The 20104-nt window shown below is 43.7% G+C and overlaps 1 protein-coding gene across 3 annotated transcripts in view; it reads right to left on the reverse strand.

Moving 5' to 3' along the window:
• fgf1 (fibroblast growth factor 1) overlaps window positions 1-20104 on the reverse strand; it is a 110605-nt gene that overhangs the window by 33973 nt on the left and 56528 nt on the right. The window contains exon 1 of one of the 3 annotated variants that reach the window (XM_033029899.1): window positions 13768-13919. The exons of the other annotated variants lie outside the window; for them this stretch is intronic. The gene's annotated coding sequence lies outside the window, so the exon portion shown is untranslated. Of the gene's footprint in view, window positions 1-13767; window positions 13920-20104 lie in introns of those variants that run through there. 3 annotated transcript variants of the gene reach the window in all.

Raw genomic sequence — 20104 nt, forward strand, 5'->3', positions numbered from 1 at the left:
CTTTGTCACCTCCAGATTTCAATAGTGTTTGGTGGTTTTCCATTTTCCTCGTTCTACGAACTTCAGCTCAACCAAAGCACCCGTACCCACATCTCAACCCATGTTACGTCTAGTTCACCCTGCAGTTCGATTCTGTGCAGACTGTTTAAATCCCTGTCTGCCCACATTGCCATTACCACTGTAATCTCCCCAATCCTCTATTCCTCTCATCTTGACCTTCTGTGTATCAAAATTAAAAGCTTTGCCTTTAACTGCCTAGATCCTACTCTTTGGAAGTCCTGTCCCACCACCTGCTTCTCCCCTTTCATTATTCCCCCCTCTCAAACCTCACATCCTATCTACTTCCTTCTTCTTCAGCTAACGACTTAACTTTGGTCTTTCCAGTGCTTAGTTTTGGTTTAGAGATACAGAGCGGAAACAGGCCCTTCGGCCCACCGAGTCCGCACCGACCAGCGATCCCTGTACTATCCTACACATAATTTACACGTATACCAAGCCAATTAACCTACAAAGCCGTACGTCTTTGGAATGTGGGAGATGACGTCCACAGAGTAGCGAGATCTCGGCGAAAACTCACGTGGTCACGGGGAGAACGTACAAACGCCGTACAGACAGCATCCATATTCATGACCGAACCTGGGTCAAGCGCTGTAAGGCAGCAACATCCTGGTACACAAAACAGTGCTTTGTTCCTGCAGCAGTTATCTTTTAAATCATGCCCCTGAACAGCTCAGGAAGATGTTTTATTTCCTTGTTAAAGAAGTTACCCAAGTAGATGATTATACTCAAAAGAACACACAGTGCTCGAGTAACTTAACAGGTCAGGCAGCATATCTGGAGAACATGGATAGGTGATGTTTTGGGTCAAGACCCTTCTTCAGATATTATAATATTGATCATACTATTTACAATCTTCAGGAATATACTATTGTTTTCTGGCCAATGCCATTGATCAGTGAGATGTGATAAGGTTATTAGACTGAGGGTAACAAAGAATTATAGATAATAACTAGACTAAGTGGGACCCGTTGGGTCCCATGTTCATATGGGTGGGCTGATCCCCCAACGTAATATTCCACCTCTCTTTATTTTTCATTGATGGGATGAATAATCTGCACCTGATGAGCGGAGGGGGACAGAGTAAGATGGCCAAAAATCACAGCCGTAGGTGGTAGCGTTTTATATAAAATCAATATACCGTGCAAACAGGAAGTTGTCAAGTTTGGGCTTTTAAGTCTAAGTTAAGTCTGAAGAAGGGGTTTGGCCGGAAATGTTGCCTATTTCCTTCGCTCCATAGATGCTGCTGCACCCGCTGAGTTTCTCCAGCTTTTTTGTGTACCTAGGCTTTTAATCATTTGCCATTTCAAACATTTGCTGTGCTTTATTTCAAATTCAAGCATCTGGGTATTCAAATTACGAGAAGACACAAATCATTATTTAGTGCCAATTTTATACCACTATTAAATAAACTGAATGATATGATTAAATTTTGGAAAACGCTTCCGCTCTCATTGATAGGTAGAATTAATGCTATAAAAATGACTTTCTTACCACAATTAATATATTTGTTTCAAGCGATCCCAATATATATTCCAAAATATTTTTTCAAAAAACTAGATTCCACTATCACTAATTTTATATGGGATTACAGAACACATAGAATTCAACGAAAGCATTTGTGCAAATCTAAAGAAGTTGGGGGTTTATCATTACCTAACTTTATGTATTACTACTGGGCAGTGCATATTAAGAACATAATGTACTGGCTGGATAGTTCCACTCAGCAGTTGGAGTGGATAAGAATGGAGAAAGAGGAGTGCTATCCGCACGATATAGGAACGATCCTGCTCTCACCGATAAAATTGAATAGTATAATATATAAGAAGAACCCAATTATTCACAATATAATAAGAATTTGGAAACAAATAATAGTATCCTTGAAATTAAATAATTTATCAGTACTAACCCCACTATTGAACAACCCCGCATTCAAACCTTCTCTCATCGACAACACATATCAACAATGGGATAGACTGGGGATTAGGAAAGTAGGGGATATGTATGAATTGGGCAAACTGTTATCATTTCAACAATTAAAATTAAAATTTAAATTGAAGGATAATCAATATTTTAAATATATACAGGTATGTGACTTTATGAAGAAATATACACATAGATTTCAAACTATATTTTTAGACCCTTTAGAAGAAGCAATGAATATTAAGGCTGATTCACAAAAATGAATATCATACTTTTATAATAATATATTATATAGAGAATCACCCTCAACAGAAGCACTAAGGGAAGATTGGGAACATGAGCTAATGATAAAGATCTCGAAGGATAGATGGGAAAAGTATTTGATGAATACACATAACTGTTCTATTAATGCAAGACATAATTTAATTCAATTCAAATTATTACATAGACTATATTATTCAAAAACGAGGTTGAATAAATTTTATCCAAACGTCTCTCCCAGATGCGATAAATGTTTGTTTCAAAACGCTAACTTAACACATTCATTTGTAGGATGTACAAAGTTGAATAAATTTTGGAGTGATATATTTGATATATTTACAAAGCTCTTCAAGTCAAGAATAGAACCCAAAATGGAATGGATTATATTTGGAATAATAGGAGAAGATACCAATTTAAATAAAGACCAAAATGTTTTTTTTAATTATGGGTTAATAATTGGAAAGAAATTGATACTTAAACTTTGGAAAAATACAACCATACCAACTGTTAAAATGTAGATTAGGAATATGATGGACATAGCACGCCTTGAAGAAATGAGACTCCGACTAATAGATAAATATGACCAATTCTTAAGGAGTTGGTCTCCTTTCATCGACTTTTTGGAATCATGTGATGCAGCGGTACCATAAGGATTGCTGATTTCAGTTCATGACGTGGATAGATTTACATCTCCGGATATAGATTTGAAAAATTCTCTTTTAAGGGGCCTTCTCTTCTATTTCTACTTTCCACTTTTTCTTTTTTCTTTTCTTTTTTTATTTTTTATATACACACTTCATGTTTTTCTACTCTCTACCATCTATTTTTCCACTTTTTCCCCTTTCTATTGTTTTCTTTTTCTTGTCTTGCTTACTTCCTTCTCATAACATAAAACTAGAGGTTGTACATAGAATGGATTACGGTATGACATAGTTGGCACCTAAAATTAGGTGCCACTGTATTGTTTTGTACTGTATTAACTTCTAATAAAATAAACAAAAAAAAACCACAAAAAAAAGACCCTTCTTCAGATATTATAATATTGATCATACTATTTACAATCTTCAGGAATAAACTATTGTTTTCTGGCCAATGCCATTGATCAGTGAGATGTGATAAGGTTATTAGACTGAGCATAACAAAGAATTATAGATAATAACTAGACTAAGTGGGACCCGTTGGGTCCCATGTTCATATGGGTGGGCTGGTCCCCCAACGTAATATTCCACCTCTCCACCAATTCCAATATTGGTGGCCATTGGGGTGGGGGGGGGGGGGGGGGAAGGTTGCTGTCTTGAATGTTAGTATGGGTGTTGTGGGTTGATGGGACTGGTTTCCAGAGGGCTATATTGGACATTGTGGGCGAAATGGATTCTTCAGGTGGCAGTTCAGTCACTCAAGCCTGATGTGCTGGCAGCTCACTCATGGCTGCTGGGCTGGCAGTTGACTCGCGGCTATTCCTTGACATTCCATTACAAGCAGGGTGCAAGGCCACCAAATTCAAATGCAGTTTCCTACCACTTCAAGCAGGGTGCAAGGCCACCAAATTCAGGTGCAGTTCCCTACCACTTCAAGCAGGGTGCAAAGACACCGAATTCAAGTGCAGTTTCCTTCCACATCAAGCAGGGTGCAAGGCCACAACATTCAAGTGCAGTTTCACACCACTTCAAGCAGGTTGCAAGGCCAACAAATTCAAGTGCAGTTTCATACCACTTCCAGCAGGGTGCAAGGCCACCAAATTCAAGTGCAGTTTCATACCACTTCAAGCAGGGTGCAAGGCCACTAAATTCAAGTGCAGTTTCATACCACTTCATGCAGGGTGCAAGTCCACCAAATTCAAATGCAGTTTCATACCATTTCGTGCAGGGTGCAAGGCCTCCAAATTTAAATGCAGTTTCATACTATTTCATGCAGAGTGCAAGGCCACCACATTCAATTGCAGTTTCATACCATTTCAAGCAGAGTGAAACCACCATAAACCCCACACAAAGCACCACAAAACCACACTCACAGTTCAGTAGACATTCAGTGTGCTCAGTTGATTCACAGCTCAGACAGATTCGTGATCTCTCCCTCCCCATCTTGCAGAGACTGAGCCACACCCAAACTTCTGGGTTTTATAATCCCTCCCACCGGAAGGGGCGTGGCCTTCATTGCGTGATTGACAGGAGAGAGATTCTCAACATTTTTTAAACAGTAATAACACTTTTATTTTTCATTGATGGAATGAATAATCTGCACCTGATGAGCGGAGGGGGACAGAGTAAGATGGCCAAAAATCACAGCCGTAAGTGGTAGCGTTTTATCTAAAATCAATATACCGTGCAAACAGGAAGTTGTCAAGTTTGGGCTTTTAAGTCTAAGTTAAGTCTGAAGAAGGGTTTTGGCCGGAAATGTTGCCTATTTCCTTCGCTCCATAGTTGCTGCTGCACCCGCTGAGTTTCTCCAGCTTTTTTGTGTACCTAGGCTTTTAATCATTTGCCATTTCAAACATTTGCTGTGCTTTATTTCAAACCGACCACCACCAACCATTTGCTGTGCTTTATTTCGAACCAACCACATTTTCATTTTTGAACCACATTAAGGGCGCTCAAGGTCAGTAAAACCACACTCACAGTTTAGTAGACATGTGTTCAATGTTATTCACAGCTCAGACTGAGAGACGTGACCCTCTCGCTTCCCCCATCTTGCAGAGACTGACTGAGGCACTCTACACTTCCGGGTTTTATAGTCCCTCCGGAAGGGGCGTGGCCTTCAGGAGAGAGAATCTCAACATTTTTAAAACACTAATAACTTTTTTTTTCATCGATGGAAAAAATCCTCTTGCCCTGCACAGTGGAGGGGGACTCTGAATAAGAAGGCCAAAAATCACAGCCGTAAGTGGCAGTTTCTTTTCTAAAATCAATATACAGAACAACAGGAAGTGGTCAAGTTCAGACTTTTAGTAATATAGATATTGACTAACAAACAACTGAAATTGGTCTTTGTTTACAAACTTAATAAATATAAAGGGCACAGTGATGCCTTATTAGATTACTAAGCCAAGCCTTTACTCTTATTGTGAAGTGTGAATATAAATCTCAAAATGGAAGCCGTCAAAATTGCGTTCAGCTTACTCACTAATGGAAATTGTGTTTAATGCTGATAAGGGTGAGGTGCTACATCTTGGCGGGTCAAATCAAAATAGGACATATATGGTAAATGGTAGTTAATTGAGGAATGCAGTTGAACAGAGGGATCTAGGAATAACTGTGCATAGTTCCCTGAAGGTGGAATCTCATGTAGATAGGGTGGTAAAGAAAGCTTTTGGTGTGCTGGCCTTTATAAATCAGAGCATTGAGTATAGAAGTTGGGATGTAATGTTAAAATTGTACAAGGCATTGGTGTCTCCAATTCTGGAGTATGGTGTACAATTTTGGTCGCCTAATTATAGGAAGGATGTCAACAAAATAGAGAGAGTACAGAGGAGTTTTACTGGAATGTTGCCTGGGTTTCAGCAACTAAGTTACAGAGAAAGGTTGAACAAGTTAGGTCTTTATTCTTTGGAGGGGATATTCTAAGGGGGGACTTGATAGAGGTCTTTAAAATGATGAGAGGGATAGACAGAGTTGACGTGGATAAGCTTTTCCCATTGACAGTAGGGAAGATTCAAACAAGAGGACATGACTTGAGAATTAAGGGACAGAAGTTTAGGGGTAACATGAGGGGGATCTTCTTTACTCAGAGAGTGGTAGCTGTGTGGAATGAGCTTCCAGTGGAAGTGGTGGAGGCAGGTTCGATTTTATCATTTAAAAATAAATTGGATAGGTATATGGAGGGAGTTAGATGTGGCTCTTGTGGCTAAAGGGATCAGGGGGTGTGGAGAGAAGGCAGGTACAGGATACTGAGTTGAATGATCAGCCATGATCATATTGAATGGCGGTGCAGGCTCGAAGGGCCGAATGGCCTACTTTTGCACCTATTTTCTATGTTTCTATGTTTCTATGAAAGGAATGGAGGGTTATGGTCTGAATGTAGGTAGATGGGACTAGGTAAGAGTAAGTGTTCGGCACGGACTAGAAGCGCCGAGATGGCCTGTTTCCGTGCTGTAATTGTTATATGGTTATATTGTACCAATAGTGACAATTATTATTTATCCAGTTACAACCATTCTTCTTTTGGAAAGGAAATTGACTGTTTTTTATCTGCTCTGGCCTAATTGGGGAATTAGATCTACCAAAGTAGTTGACTGGGAACTACCTTAAGTACAAAAAATGGGACAAGGTCAACTTTGAAGATATTAGACAGGATCGTGCAGAAGTTGACTGGGAGATGCTTGGAAAGTGCAAGGTTTTCAAAGGTGAGATTGGGAGAGCATATTCTTGTTTGAGTGAAGGGAAAGGCTGGCAGGTTTGGTTGATGAGGATATTGAGACTTTTTTCAGAAATAAGAAGGCATATGTTAGGTACAGCCAGCTGGTACCTCAAGCAGGAATTTAACAAATGTAAGAATATACTTCAGAGGAAATCAGGAAGGCACAAAGAAGATATGAGATAGCTCTGGTACACAAGATAAAGGAAAGATTTAAGAGATTCAACAGGTATGGTAAGAGCAAAAGGGTTACAAGTAATAGAATAAATCTCCTTAAGGATCAACATGGAATAATCTATGTGTCATGACACAGGAGATGGGCCAGGTCTTAATTGTTTTTCTGACTGGATGCCTGTGACCAGTGGTGAGCCATGAGGATCTGTGCTGGGTCCACTGTTGTTTGTCATCTATATTAATGATTTGGATGCCAATGTTGTTCACGAAGTTTAGTAAACTTGAGGATGCACCAAAATTGGTGGTATAATGGACAGTGAGAAAGACTTTTGACGTTTACATAAGGATCTGGGTCAACTAGGGAAATGGACCAAGGAATGACATCAGGAATTTTACTTTGATAAGAGTGAGGAGATGTATTTTTGATGTCAAGCAAGGGTAGAGCTTAAACAGTAAATGGGAGGGCACTGGAGAGTGTTAGAGAGCAGAGTGACCGAGGGGTAAAGACCTTTACTGAAAGTGGTGCCACAGGTGGAAAGGGAGGTGAAGAAGTCATTTGACTTGCTTGCATTCAGCTGTGCAAGATGATGCAGCGAGACCTGGGTGTCATGGTACACCAGTCATTGAAAGTGGGCATGCAGGTGCAGCAGGCAGTGAAGAAAGCGAATGGTATGTTAGCTTTCATAGCAAAAGGATTTGAGTATAGGAGCAGGGAGGTTCTACTGCAGTTGTACAGGGTCTTGGTGAGACCACACCTGGAGTATTGCGTACAGTTTTGGTCTCCAAATCTGAGGAAGGACATTATTGCCATAGAGGGAGTGCAGAGAAGGTTCACCAGACTGATTCCTGGGATGTCAGGACTGTCTTATGAAGAAAGACTGGATAGACTTGGTTTATACTCTCTAGAATTTAGGAGATTGAGAGGGGATCTTATAGAAACTTACAAAATTCTTAAGGGGTTGGACAGGCTAGATGCAGGAAGATTGCTCCCGATGTTGGGGAAGTCCAGGACAAGGGGTCACAGCTTAAGGATAAGGGGGAAATCCTTTAAAACCGAGATGAGAAGAACTTTTTTCACACAGAGAGTGGTGAATCTCTGGAACTCTCTGCCACAGAGGGTAGTCGAGGCCAGTTCATTGGCTATATTTAAGAGGGAGTTAGATGTGGCCCTTGTGGCTAAGGGGATCAGAGGGTATGGAGAGAAGGCAGGTACGGGATACTGAGTTGGATGATCAGCCATGATCATATTGAATGGCGGTGCAGGCTCGAAGGGCCGAATGGCCTACTCCTGCACCTAATTTCTATGTTTCTATGTTTCTATGGTGAGACCATATTTGGAGTATTGTGTGCAGTTCTGGTCACGATGCTGTAGGAAGATATTATTCAGCTTGAAAAGGTGTTGAACAAGAGGTCACCAGAACTCAAGTGCTTGAGTTATATGCAGATGCTGGATAGGCTAGGACAGCAGAGGAGCAATTTTTACAGAGGCCAATTAACCTACAAACCTGCATGTTCTTGGGATGTGGGTAGGGTTGCCAACTGTCCCGTAGTAGCCGGGACATCCCGTGTATTGAGCTAAATTGGTTTGTCCCATACGGGACCGCCCTTGTCCCGTATTTGACTGCTATTACTCGGGTCGAGGCCCCGCGTCCGGCCCCGCCTCCCCCGCCGTGACGTAGTGCAGCCCATGGAGTGCAGCTGCAGCGCCTCGCCCGTGGCCCTGTCAGTCGTCAGCCCGGCCAGCTGTCCGACCTTCGGACCTTTGCTTACCGCCGACACCACCACCCCTCCTTCTCATGGCCGATCATCGGCTCATTAGATGGATGGGCGCCGGACTTTGCGCGCGATGTTGCGTGGCCCGAGCCAAAACTCCTCAGCTGGCCCACCGGCTGGGCTTTGTGTGCAGTCCAGCACCCAGGTCTACTCATCATTCACCCAGTCACGGCCGAGTCAGTCAACGAATTGCCGCCGGAAATCTGTCCCGCATTTTGTCCTTTTGTTCCTTATGTTTGGAATGAGAAAGTTGGCAACCCTAGATATGGGGGAACCCAGATCACCCAGAGGAACCCATGGGATCACAGGGACTCCACACAGACAGCACCCAAGGTCCGGGTTGAACTCAGGTTCCCCAGCTCTTCCAGCTGTGCCAAGGTGAATAGTCTTTTTTCAGAGTAGAGGAATCCAGAACTAAAGGGCACAGGCTTAAGGTAAGAGGGATAAGACTCAAAAGAGACCTGAGGGGCAAACCTTAATGTAGATGTTGGTGCAAATATGGACTGAGCCGCCTGAGAAAGCTATAGTTATAAGGAGAGATTAAATAGGCTGGCTTTGTTCTCATTGGAGCATGAGAGGCTGAGCTGTGATTGTATTGAGGGTTATAAGATCATGTGGTGGATAATCAGATTATTTTTCCCAGGGTAGATGAGTCAAAAACTAGAGGGCTGAAGCTGAGAGGGGTGAAATTGAAAGGAGTTCGGAGGGGTACGTTTTTCACACAGGAAGCAGTGGGTGTCTGAAATAAGCTGCTAGAGGAGGTGGTAGATTGAGGCTGATACAATCACACCATTTAAAAGGCATTTGGACAGGTACTTGGATAGGAGGAGAGTAGAGGGATACAAGTTTAATGCAGGCAAATGAAGTTAGAGATGGGCATCATAGTTGATGTGCAGACCTGTTGGGCTAAATGGACTGTTACTGTGCACATAATAATAATAATAATAAATTTTATTTATGGGCGCCTTTCAAGAGTCTCAAGGACACCTTACAAAAATTTAGCAGGTAGAGGAAAAACATGTAAGGGGAATGAAATGAATAGTAGAGACATGACTAGTACACAAAGTAAAGACAGAATTCAATACAAAACACAATATGAGGTAATTAATGCACAGATGAAAAGGGAGGGGGACGTGGGGCTAAGGATAGGCAGAGGTGAAGAGATGGGTCTTGAGGCGGGACTGGAAGATGGTGAGGGACACGGAATTGCGGATCAGTTGGGGGAGAGAGTTCCAGAGCCTGGGAGCTGCCCTGGAGAAGGCTCTGTCCCCAAAACTGCGGAGGTTGGACTAGTGGATGGAGAGGAGACCGGCTGATGTGGATCTGAGGGACCGTGAGGGTTGGTAGGGGGAGAGGAGGTCAGTGAGATATGGGGGGGCCAGATGGTGGAGGGCTTTGTAGGTGAGGATCAGGATTTTGTAGGTGATCCGGTGGGAGATGGGAAGCCAGTGAAGTTGTTTGAGGACTGGAGTGATGTGATGCCAGGATTTGGTGTGGGTGATGAGTCGGGCGGCTGCGTTCTGGACCAGTGGGAGTCGGTTGATGTAGGTGGAGCTGATGCCAAGGAGAAGTGAGTTGCAGTAGTCCAGTCGGGAGATCAATGACTGTTGTTATAGTGGAAGGTTGTTATCAGTGCTGACAACAGTTTGTTGGGAAAGAGAGATTAATTTAACAACAAGATTCAGAACGTAATACTGCAAAATTACCTTTCAATGTTACAACATGCAGGTTTTGATGAGAGAATTCCTTTCTTTCCAGATGTTAACCTTTGACAGTTGTAGTGCAGTACTTTCGACCACTAGGGGGTGCTTTAGACCATGAGGGGATACTGTTTCCACAGTAAACCTGCTTTAATTCTAGTGAATGCAATGATTTGAATTGAATTGAAAGATAAGAGCATGGAAACAGGCCCTTCGGCCCACCAGGTCCACACTGACCACCTGTTCACATTAGTTCAATGTCATCTAAATTTCTTATGCACTCGGGGCAATTTACAGAGGGCACTTAACCTCCAAACCTGCACGTCTTTACGGAATAAATGGAGGAAACCCACGTTGTCGCAGGGAGAACATGCAAACTCCATTCTAGAAAAGGCTAACAAGGTTACGGCCACAAATGGGGATTCTTCTGCAATTGTCTTCCTCTCTTGTGACCCCCAAAGGATTTGTTGGTTTGGATACGAGGTAGAGAAGGCCAGCTATTGAGATCATGCCCACTGTGTCTTTGGATGCTTGGGATCCACACTGTGATTCAGGGAGCTGCTCTTTAGCCACTGAGCGGAGGCAGTTGAAGAGGAGCTTGGAGACGACCTTCACTATACTCCTGTAGGATGAGCTTTTTGTAGTTATCACAGCCAGATTGTCTCCTTTCTTGAAGACGATTAACGTTTACAGCATCTTTGAGGTCCCTTCTTACATACTCCTCTTCTCACATGTGGGTGTTGAGGTTTTTAACTGAAGGTGTTCACTGCTGAACTTCAGGATTCAGTGGAGATAGCAGCGGTTCCCTTGGGCTTGTTATTTTAACTTGGGACTATTTCAAACAAGTTGGGAGCTACCTCTTATCGCCGACAAGCATCAATGACGAGATTCACCATCACCTTCGATAGACCAATGGAAAAGGGTGCTTGGAAATCAGACCCCCCCCCCCCCCCCCCCCCCTCCCGACCTGGCATAAAATTAATAGTTTCCTGACCACAATGATCCCTTCTGACAGACGAGGACTACCTACAGAAGACATAGAAAAATTGCCACTAAAGCTGACTTTGCAAAGTCCTCTTGGAAGGATAAGCAACCAGTGTCCCCTCTTGGGTCAACATCTTCACCATTGAGCTCCTTGTTAACTCCTTTGGGAAAGTCACTTTGTTTGTGTAAAAAAATGACACAAAGTGCTGGAGCAACTCAGAAGGTCAGGCAGCGTTTCTGGGTAACATGGATAGGTGACGTTACAGGTCGGGATTCCTTTTCAGACTTACTTTTGTACGCATACCCAGCACCAGACTTGTGAAACAGGCACCTTATTCCAAGCTCTTTCACGAGAAGAGATTTTGAGGAAGAGATTCAAGAAGACGCTCAAATCTTCCTTCAAGAAATGTGATATGAACACCGATTCCTGAGAATCTCTGACTCGTGATCACTCAAAGTGAAGAGGGAGCACTGGGGTAGCTATTGAGAGCCCGGACATAAGCATTGGACCTGTGTAAATGGCAGAAGGAATGGGTCACCTTACAATGTGCTCATTCATCCTGTGGGCCATCACTTGCCCCATCTATGAAAACGTCTGGCCTCTCATGGACCCCCTGACAACCCAGAGAACCAGAGTGGGAGTAAGTCATCCTCAATCCTGAAGAACTCCCTTAGGAAGAGAAAAATATTCCACAAGCATAGCTGTCTTCTGGTTCCTGATTCTGATCCATGTGAATGAGCTTGGACAGTGTGGGATCTGCATGATTGAGGGATGCAACACTACCTTGGCCATGCATCCATCAACAGAAATCACCAGATAATGGCAGGCAAAGTTATTTACCTTTTCTAGGGCGCTGAGGTGAATATTTGTACTCATGTAACCTCTTTCAACCCAGTACCCACAAAACCATAGTGGACCTGCATCACCCGATCACAAGTGGCATATTTTATGGGCTGCAGTGTGGCCTTTCATGCTCCAAGTTTGGATGGCTCTATGCTTGTGTGGTTACTGAAGGGAAGCTTCACATGCGGAGGTGCCTTTTTTCTTCGTAAACAAGTTGAACCAAGGTCTTGTCTGCTCCCTCATGATTTCCTGGCACTAGTTCAGAGAATAGAGGAGCTACCTTCAACATTATAGGCAACATTTATCCTTCAATGACCTGGGCATCGTTTATACCTCAACCATCTTCACAAGTTAGCATGGTCACAATGTTAAATATGCTGGGTTGCTCTCCCAGGCTGCAGCAGCTGTTTCTTGCATCATAACACATCAAAAGTATTCAATCAGGAACTGCAAAGCAGGATTCTGAGGTTATGGATGTTGCTTCTTAAAAGCAGATCTTTCTTCCTCCTCAGCACAGCCAGTTTCATTTCACCTAGAATTTGGTACTTAGCTCCACCAGGCCACCATTTTCTTAATAGACCCAGAATCCATGACCACCACCTATCACTGGAACAACAGGGAACTACAATATCGGGTGGAACAAAATGGTAAAAAGGGTAAAAAAGTATTGTGTAAGAAGGAACTGCAGATGCTGGTTTAAACCGAAGATAGACACAAAATGTTGGAGTAACTCAATGGGACAGGCAGCATCTCTGGAGAGAAGGAATGGGTGACGTTTCGGGTAGAGACCTGGAGAGCGAAAATCTTCCTGTATTAATCTTGGATACGAGAGAGAATTTTAACAACGTCCCTTTCAGCTTCTAAAAAATACATCCACATTTTATCATACGTGGATCAAAATATTTCAAGTGAATTGTGGTTAGTCAAACTCCAGCCGGACTTGCCAAAACTGACTTCAACTCTGAATTTTGTACTACATTTATTCTTTACTTTTTACCAGAGTCATGATCTGTTTTACTGTGGAAAACGTAAGTGGCTGGGTGTCACGGTTGTGCAACTGGTAGAGACGCTGCCTTACAGCACCAGAGACCCAGGTTCAATCCTGACCTTGGGTGCTGACTGTGTGGAGTTTGCACATTCTCCCTGTGACTGTGTGGGTTTTCTCCGGGTGATCCGGTTTCCTCCCACATCTCAAAGTCGTGTGGGTCTGTAGGTTATTTGGCATCTATAAATTATCCTTAGTGTGTAGGGAGTGGGTGAGTTAACATAGAACTAGTGTGAACAGGTGATCGGTGGTCAACATGGACTCAGTAAGGCCACAAGGCCTGTTTCCATTTTGAATCTCTAAAATAAAGGTTTTCAAAAGGAAGCTCAGTGTTGTCAAAATAATTAGGGAGGCAGTTTAAAATTCAAGGTTCCAAAGCAATGCAACAGTTAAATTATAGATCAGTGGCATCGAGAGCAAATGTACATATTGGAATAGAGCTAAATCGCTTTCAGAGAAAAATCAGTCTCTCTTTATATGCATTTTTTCATCCTTAAATAAACCATTTTAAACACTCAGGAGCAGGTTTATTCCACTGATGGCTGAAATCTAATCTGCGTCAGTCTGCAAAATTGCATGTCATCCTGACACCATTAAATTTGCAGTTCAGTGTCATCCTAGCACAGCCGAAAATATTTATTGAAGTATTTCCTTACCTTTCAAGGAATCCGGGTACCTTAGCAATGTGGTGGAACAACCAGTCGGCAGCATACACACGATCAGCATGAAAGGCCTCAGAGTGCGGGGTCTGCCTGTCGTTGAGCTCCACTAACTCCACTGCCTGAGCTGGTAACCAGTCAGATTTCTAATCCTTCAGCTGACTGTCCCGGCGAGACTGTGAGGTTAGGGCTGGACGACAGTGCAACAAACAACAGACACGTCAATAGCTGGCAAATGCTTTTTAACCTCTGAGTCCGTCGCGTTCTGGTTAGGCTTTCTTGATATAACAGTAAAATGTTGGTGCTGGAATCAAATAAGGTTCACATTATGGCAACAATAGTAAAAAAAAAACATGGAGCTGGCGTGCTCGATTTGAACTGTTATTCCCAGTAAAAACATTCAGGTTTTACACTGTCTCCCTCTTTATTCTCTGAGACGTGGGGATTTGGTGCCTGAGTGCAGGCTCCTGGATCAATATTCACAGTTTAAGTAACTTTATTTGTGTGAACCTACAGACAGAATTTCCGAAATTCTCTGGTTCGCTTGTCGATCCTTCTGCTGGAAGAAGGTAACCTGCCCTCGCTGGTTTCTCAGACTTGTGTATGGGTTTGAGAAATTGTATTCGCCCAGAACTCCCCCAAATGTTTTCTGTAGCCAGCCACTGTTGCTGAACTTCAGAGTCTTGGGAAAGAAACTTTAAATGAAACAAAGTGGAGGCACTAGAGACTGCAGATGCAGGAATCGTGAGCAAAAAACTAATTGTTGGAGCAACTGTGCAGGCGAGGCAGCATCTCATGGAAGGAATTGGACTTCTGAAGAAGGATCCTGACCCTGAAACATCGTCTGTCCATTTCCTTCCAAAGATGCTGCAAGATCCAGCACTTTGCCTTTTGCTTTAGATGAAACGAAACAATTACCACATACCATGTAACCACATAACCATATAACAATTACAGCACGGAAACAGGCCATCTCGGCACTTCTAGTCCATGCCGAACACTTATTCTCCCCTAGTCCCATCTACCTGCACTCAGACCATAACCCTCCATTCCTTTCCTGTCCATATACCTATCCAATTTATTTTTAAATGATAAAATCGAACCTGCCTCCACCACTTCCACTGGAAGCTCATTCCACACAGCTACCACTCTCTGAGTAAAGAAGTTCCCCCTCATGTTACCCCTAAACTTCTGTCCCTTAATTCTCAAGTCATGCCCTCTTGTTTGAATCTTCCCTACTCTCAATGGGAAAGGCTTATCCACGTCAACTCTCTCTATCCCTCTCATCATTTTAAAGACTATCAAGTCCCCCCTTAACCTTCTGCGCTCCAAAGAATAAAGACCTAACTTGTTCAACCTTTCTCTGTAACTTAGTTGCTGAAACCCAGGCAACATTCTAGTAAATCTCCTCTGTACTCTCTCTATTTTGTTGACATCCTTCCTATAATTAGGTGACCAAAATTGTACACCATACTACAAAGCCAATAATGAATCCTGAGCTTTAACCTACCCAGTCACATCCAAACAGAGACAGTAAGATATACTAACTCATGAGCAAATTTCAAATTGAATTTGAAGTGTTTGTCAAAGCAAAAAATGATCTGCATGTCACCTCCAAGTGTCTAGCATACGGTTTTATAGCTGATGAGTGATATTTCTTTCAAATAAATATGTTATTTATAACATAATTAATAAATGCAGAAAGGACATGTCTTTGTCCATTTAGCCATCAACTACAATGCATCAAAGCTACTCACGTTTCATGCATAAACAACGCTTGTATGAAGCATTGGAGAGGCTGGTGCACAGGGTTCACTTTTGGATCTAATTCCCAGGATTCAACCGTGAAGGACATTGCAGACCAAGTCATGTACATTGGATTTTTAAGACAGTGTGCACAATAAAATCTATATCTCGAGCATTGCATTGAATATATCCTGCAGTATCATTTAGAATTCAATTATTTCACAAGAGCCACAGACTAATGGGTTGGCTATGTAGTAATGCTCCTCTAAGGAAGCACTAAATCAGAAATTACAGATGCCAATAATCTTAAAATAGCACCAAATCAGATAACAATAATCTTTAAAAAATCACAGTTTTCAAACTGAACATTTTTCGAACTGAAAATATTTAGAATAGTAGAGGATTTGGGATAACAATAAGACAGCAATCCAATTATTTAGTTTTATTTTGTTTATTTTTAAGTTCTGCTAGACCAAGTGGGACCCGTTGGATCTAGTCTCCTCAACGAGTGATTGCGGGGGGGGGGGGGGCGGCCTGTGGCATCATACACATACTAACCACACCTCCCACCCCCCCCCCCCCCACCCGCCACACACAACACCCTACACACACACTAACCACCCCCCTTGATTTTATATTAATACGACCAAGTGCAGACCCGTTGGGTCTGTTCCCCCAACGTGCGGTTGTGGGGGGGGAGGCGGCATGCAGCGTCACACACACTAACTATCCCCCCCCCCCCCCACACTCACCCTAATTACCCCCCTTGATATTATATTAATATTATTAATTTGCTCCTTTTACTCCATAACCACCCTATCTACTGACGCATAGCCCCCAACTTGCAGTCACATCTAGAGAGGGGGGGAGGGGTGGGGTAGAGAGTGAGGGCAGAGAGAGAAGGGGCAGAGACACAGAGAGAGGGGCAAGAGGGAGAGGGGGTGGCGAGGAGAAGAAGAGGGAGGGTGGGTGAGAGGGGAAAGGTGGGGGTGGAGGGGATGAGAGAGAGAGGGTGAGAGTGAGGGGGAGAGAGGGGGAAGAGGTGAGGGGAGGGGGGGAGAAGGAAGGGGGAGAGGTGAGGGGTGGGGGAGAGGTGAGGGGAGGGGAGAGGTGAGGGGAGGGGGAGAGGTGGGGAGCAGGGAGGGTGGAGGGAAGGGGGTAGGGGTGTGTGGAGGGAAGGGGGGTTTAGGGGAGGGACGGTGGGGGAGGGGATGGAGGGGAGGAGTGGGAGAAAAAGAGGGGAGAAAGAGAGGGTGGGAGTGGAGAGGAGAGGAGGGGGGGAGAGGAGAGGGGGGAGAGGAGGGGGGGAGAGGAGGGGGGGGAGGAGGGGGGAGAGGAGAGGGGGGGAGAGGAGAGGGGGGGGAGAGGAGAGGGGGGGGGGGGAGGAGAGGGAGAGGAGAGGGGGGTGGGGTGGGAGGAGAGAGAGTGCCTTTTTATTTCAACCCAAACCCCCCAAACAACCATTTGCAGGCAGTGCTTTTTTACTTTAACCATATTTTCATTTTCAAACCACATTAAGGGTACTTACTCACAGTTGTGTGGACATGTTCAGTGTTATTCACAGCTCAGAGAAACGTGACCCTCTGCCTTCCTCCAGCTTGCAGACTATTTTGAGGCACACCACTTCCTGGTTTTATAGTCCATCCCCCCTGCCGCCAGCGGGGGCAGCAGAGAGAATGGGGAATTTTGTAAAATCATTAATATCTCTGTCATTTTTCATCGACTGGAAAAATCCTCAGCACACATGCGGTGGAGGGGGGCTCTGAGCGAGGTGGCCAAAAATAACGGCCGTAGGTGGCGGCGTTCTCGGGGAAATCGCAGCACAGATGGCCAAAACCGGTCAAGAACAGACTTTTAGTAATATAGATTATTAGTTCGCTCCTTTTACCCCATCCCCCGCCCTATCCACTCATGCATAGCCCCTAACTCGCAGGCGTGGCTAGAGAGGGAGAGGGAGAGAGGGCAGAGGCAGAGAGAGGGCAGGGGCAGGGGCAGGGGCAGAGAGAGGGCAGGGGCAGAGGGAAGACAGGGGCAGAGGGAGGGCAGGGGCAGAGGGAAGACAGGGGCAGAGGGAGGGCAGGGGCAGAGGGAGGGCAGGGGCAGAGGGTGGGCAGGGGCAGAGGGCAGAGACAGAAGGCAGAGACAGAGGGCAGAGGGCAGAGGCAGAGGGGACGGGGGGAGGCAGAGTGGGAACGGGGGGGGGGAAGAGAGGGAGCGGGGGGTGGGCAGAGAAGGAGGGGATTGAGTTTGAAGGGTGTGGGGGCACGGCATCACAGGGGAGGGCTGGTTTCTGAATGCAATGCTCCAGGCTCCAGCAACCTCCCCACCATGTGCTGACCCGGGGCAAGTACAGGGCCTGACTTGCTCATTCTTTCTGCATTTTAAATAACCGGGGGGGTGACATCACTCGCAGCATGAGGAAGACCTATTGTGACATCATCAGCAAAAGACAGTCGTTTTTGAATTCAAAATTTGGCCGATTTTTGAACATTTTCAATAATAACTCGAGAAATAAAGCATGAAATTTTCAGAGAAGTAGATTTTGGACTCCACGGGAAAAATGTCTACCGGAATATGTAAAAATGTCACCGTTACAGCATCTTTTTTTTCGTGAAGATGTGATTATACACAAACAAACACACGTATGCAAGATCAGACTTTTAATAGTTAATAGATAGATAGAGATTAACATGATTCATGAATCCAACCACATGAGCCTGCTATAATCCCATTGTACTTGAAATCTATCATTTTGACCAAGCTTTTGGGCTCCTACTCTAATATCTCCATGAATTCAGTGTCAAATTCAGCCCAATAATGCCCCATGTGGCAAGTTTTGGTTGTTTTAGCCAAGTTAATTAGACACTGGCACTTGCCCCTAATGTAAGTGGGGGGTAGAATTTGGGGAGAACTGATGAGAATATAGGGAGAACAGGAAATAAATGAGCGAGGGGATAGGATTGTACTACTGTACGGCACAGATTCAATGAGCCATTATGACCTCCTTCTAGTCATAATATGAATATAAATTAATGCAAATTATTGTTGGAAGTTGACCTTCCATATAAAAAGCCAGTAACAGAACAAAAGACTGAAGATAGCTAATGTCTACAAAATGTATCCCCATAGATGGTCACAATATGCCTCAGTTTCCCACTGATTTATCACTGTTTATGCATTTGCTCAGTTGAATTTGAACACTTCCATTATATTTTGTTGCCATCTAGTGATTTCATCCTCTCATTACAATTGGTTATTTATAAAATCCAACCACATGGCTTTTATTCATTCATCATTTCTGGCAATTAATGATAAAGCCAAGATTTGTTGCCCATCTCTAATTGCCATTGAAACGTGTGGCTTGTGTGGCATTTTCAGGGGATAACTGTGGTCTGGGTTACAATATAGAATAACAATGTTATTTCTTTACATGGAGGCACAAGAGACTGCAGATGCTGGAATCTGTAGCAAGTAAGGAGAGACCCTGTATTAACTTGGTGGGTCAGGCAAGCATATGTGGAAGGAAATGAACGGTCGATGTTTAGGATCCAGTTTCCTCCATAGATGCTACCTGACCAGACGAGTTCCTTCAGCTGCTCTCATTGTTTTGTTTCCATCCATATCAAATAACTAAATGGATTTTGCAACAATTTAGTAGCATAAAAGTACTTGAATTTACCATCATGCCTGAGCAGGATTTGAACTCATATATTCTGTTATTAGCTTAAGAGTCTGGATGACTACAATACTTCTGCACCCACACTTGAAGGAGTCTTCCCAACTCACAACTGGTCTGGCCAGATCCACACACATTCAGTTTGGACAAGAATACAAAGTGCTGGAGTAACTCAGTGGGTTATGCAGTCAGAAGAAGGGGGCGCAACAAAAAATGTCGCCTATCCATATCCATCAGAGATGCTGCCTTAACCAATGGGTTACTTTAAGTTCTATGCCAGGTTCCAGCATTTGCAGTACCTTGGGACTCTCAAATTTGACAATTACTCTATACTCTTGCATGTTTTACACGTTTCTTTCTCTTTTCCATCTTAAATAATCTTGCATTATCCTCGCTGTCACTTCTTGTCATCGATCAATTTGTAGCAGCCATTTGACGAGCACTGCAATATTCAGACATCTCCACTAACGTTCAGACATTAGACATTCAACATCCAACATCCAAATGCAACCGCAGGTTTCTTTATTGAATTTACGTGCATTTTTTAAATAAACAACAGGCAACTGAGCACCTCAATGTATCATCACCAAGGGATGGAATACCAAACTGCACTTTCTAATTCCTCCTGCTTGCAGCTGTCCCCTACTCTGACTTGCTATATCCAGGACTTTAATTTGATTAATAGCAGGCAGCAGGAAGCCACACAATCAGTGCAGTGCAGTTTCATTAGACTGATTGAGGCACAGAGGAGGCGAGACGATTGCTGACTGTAGACCAAGTTTAGTCTCGTTTAGGGAAACAGCATGAAAACAGGCCCTTCAGCCCACCGAGTCCATGCTGACCATCGATCACCCATACATTAATTCTATGTTATCCCACATTTGCATCCTGCAATCCTGGGGACATTTGAAG

The sequence above is a fragment of the Amblyraja radiata genome, chromosome 11, assembly GCF_010909765.2.
Source record: "Amblyraja radiata isolate CabotCenter1 chromosome 11, sAmbRad1.1.pri, whole genome shotgun sequence".
NCBI lineage: Eukaryota > Metazoa > Chordata > Chondrichthyes > Rajiformes > Rajidae > Amblyraja > Amblyraja radiata.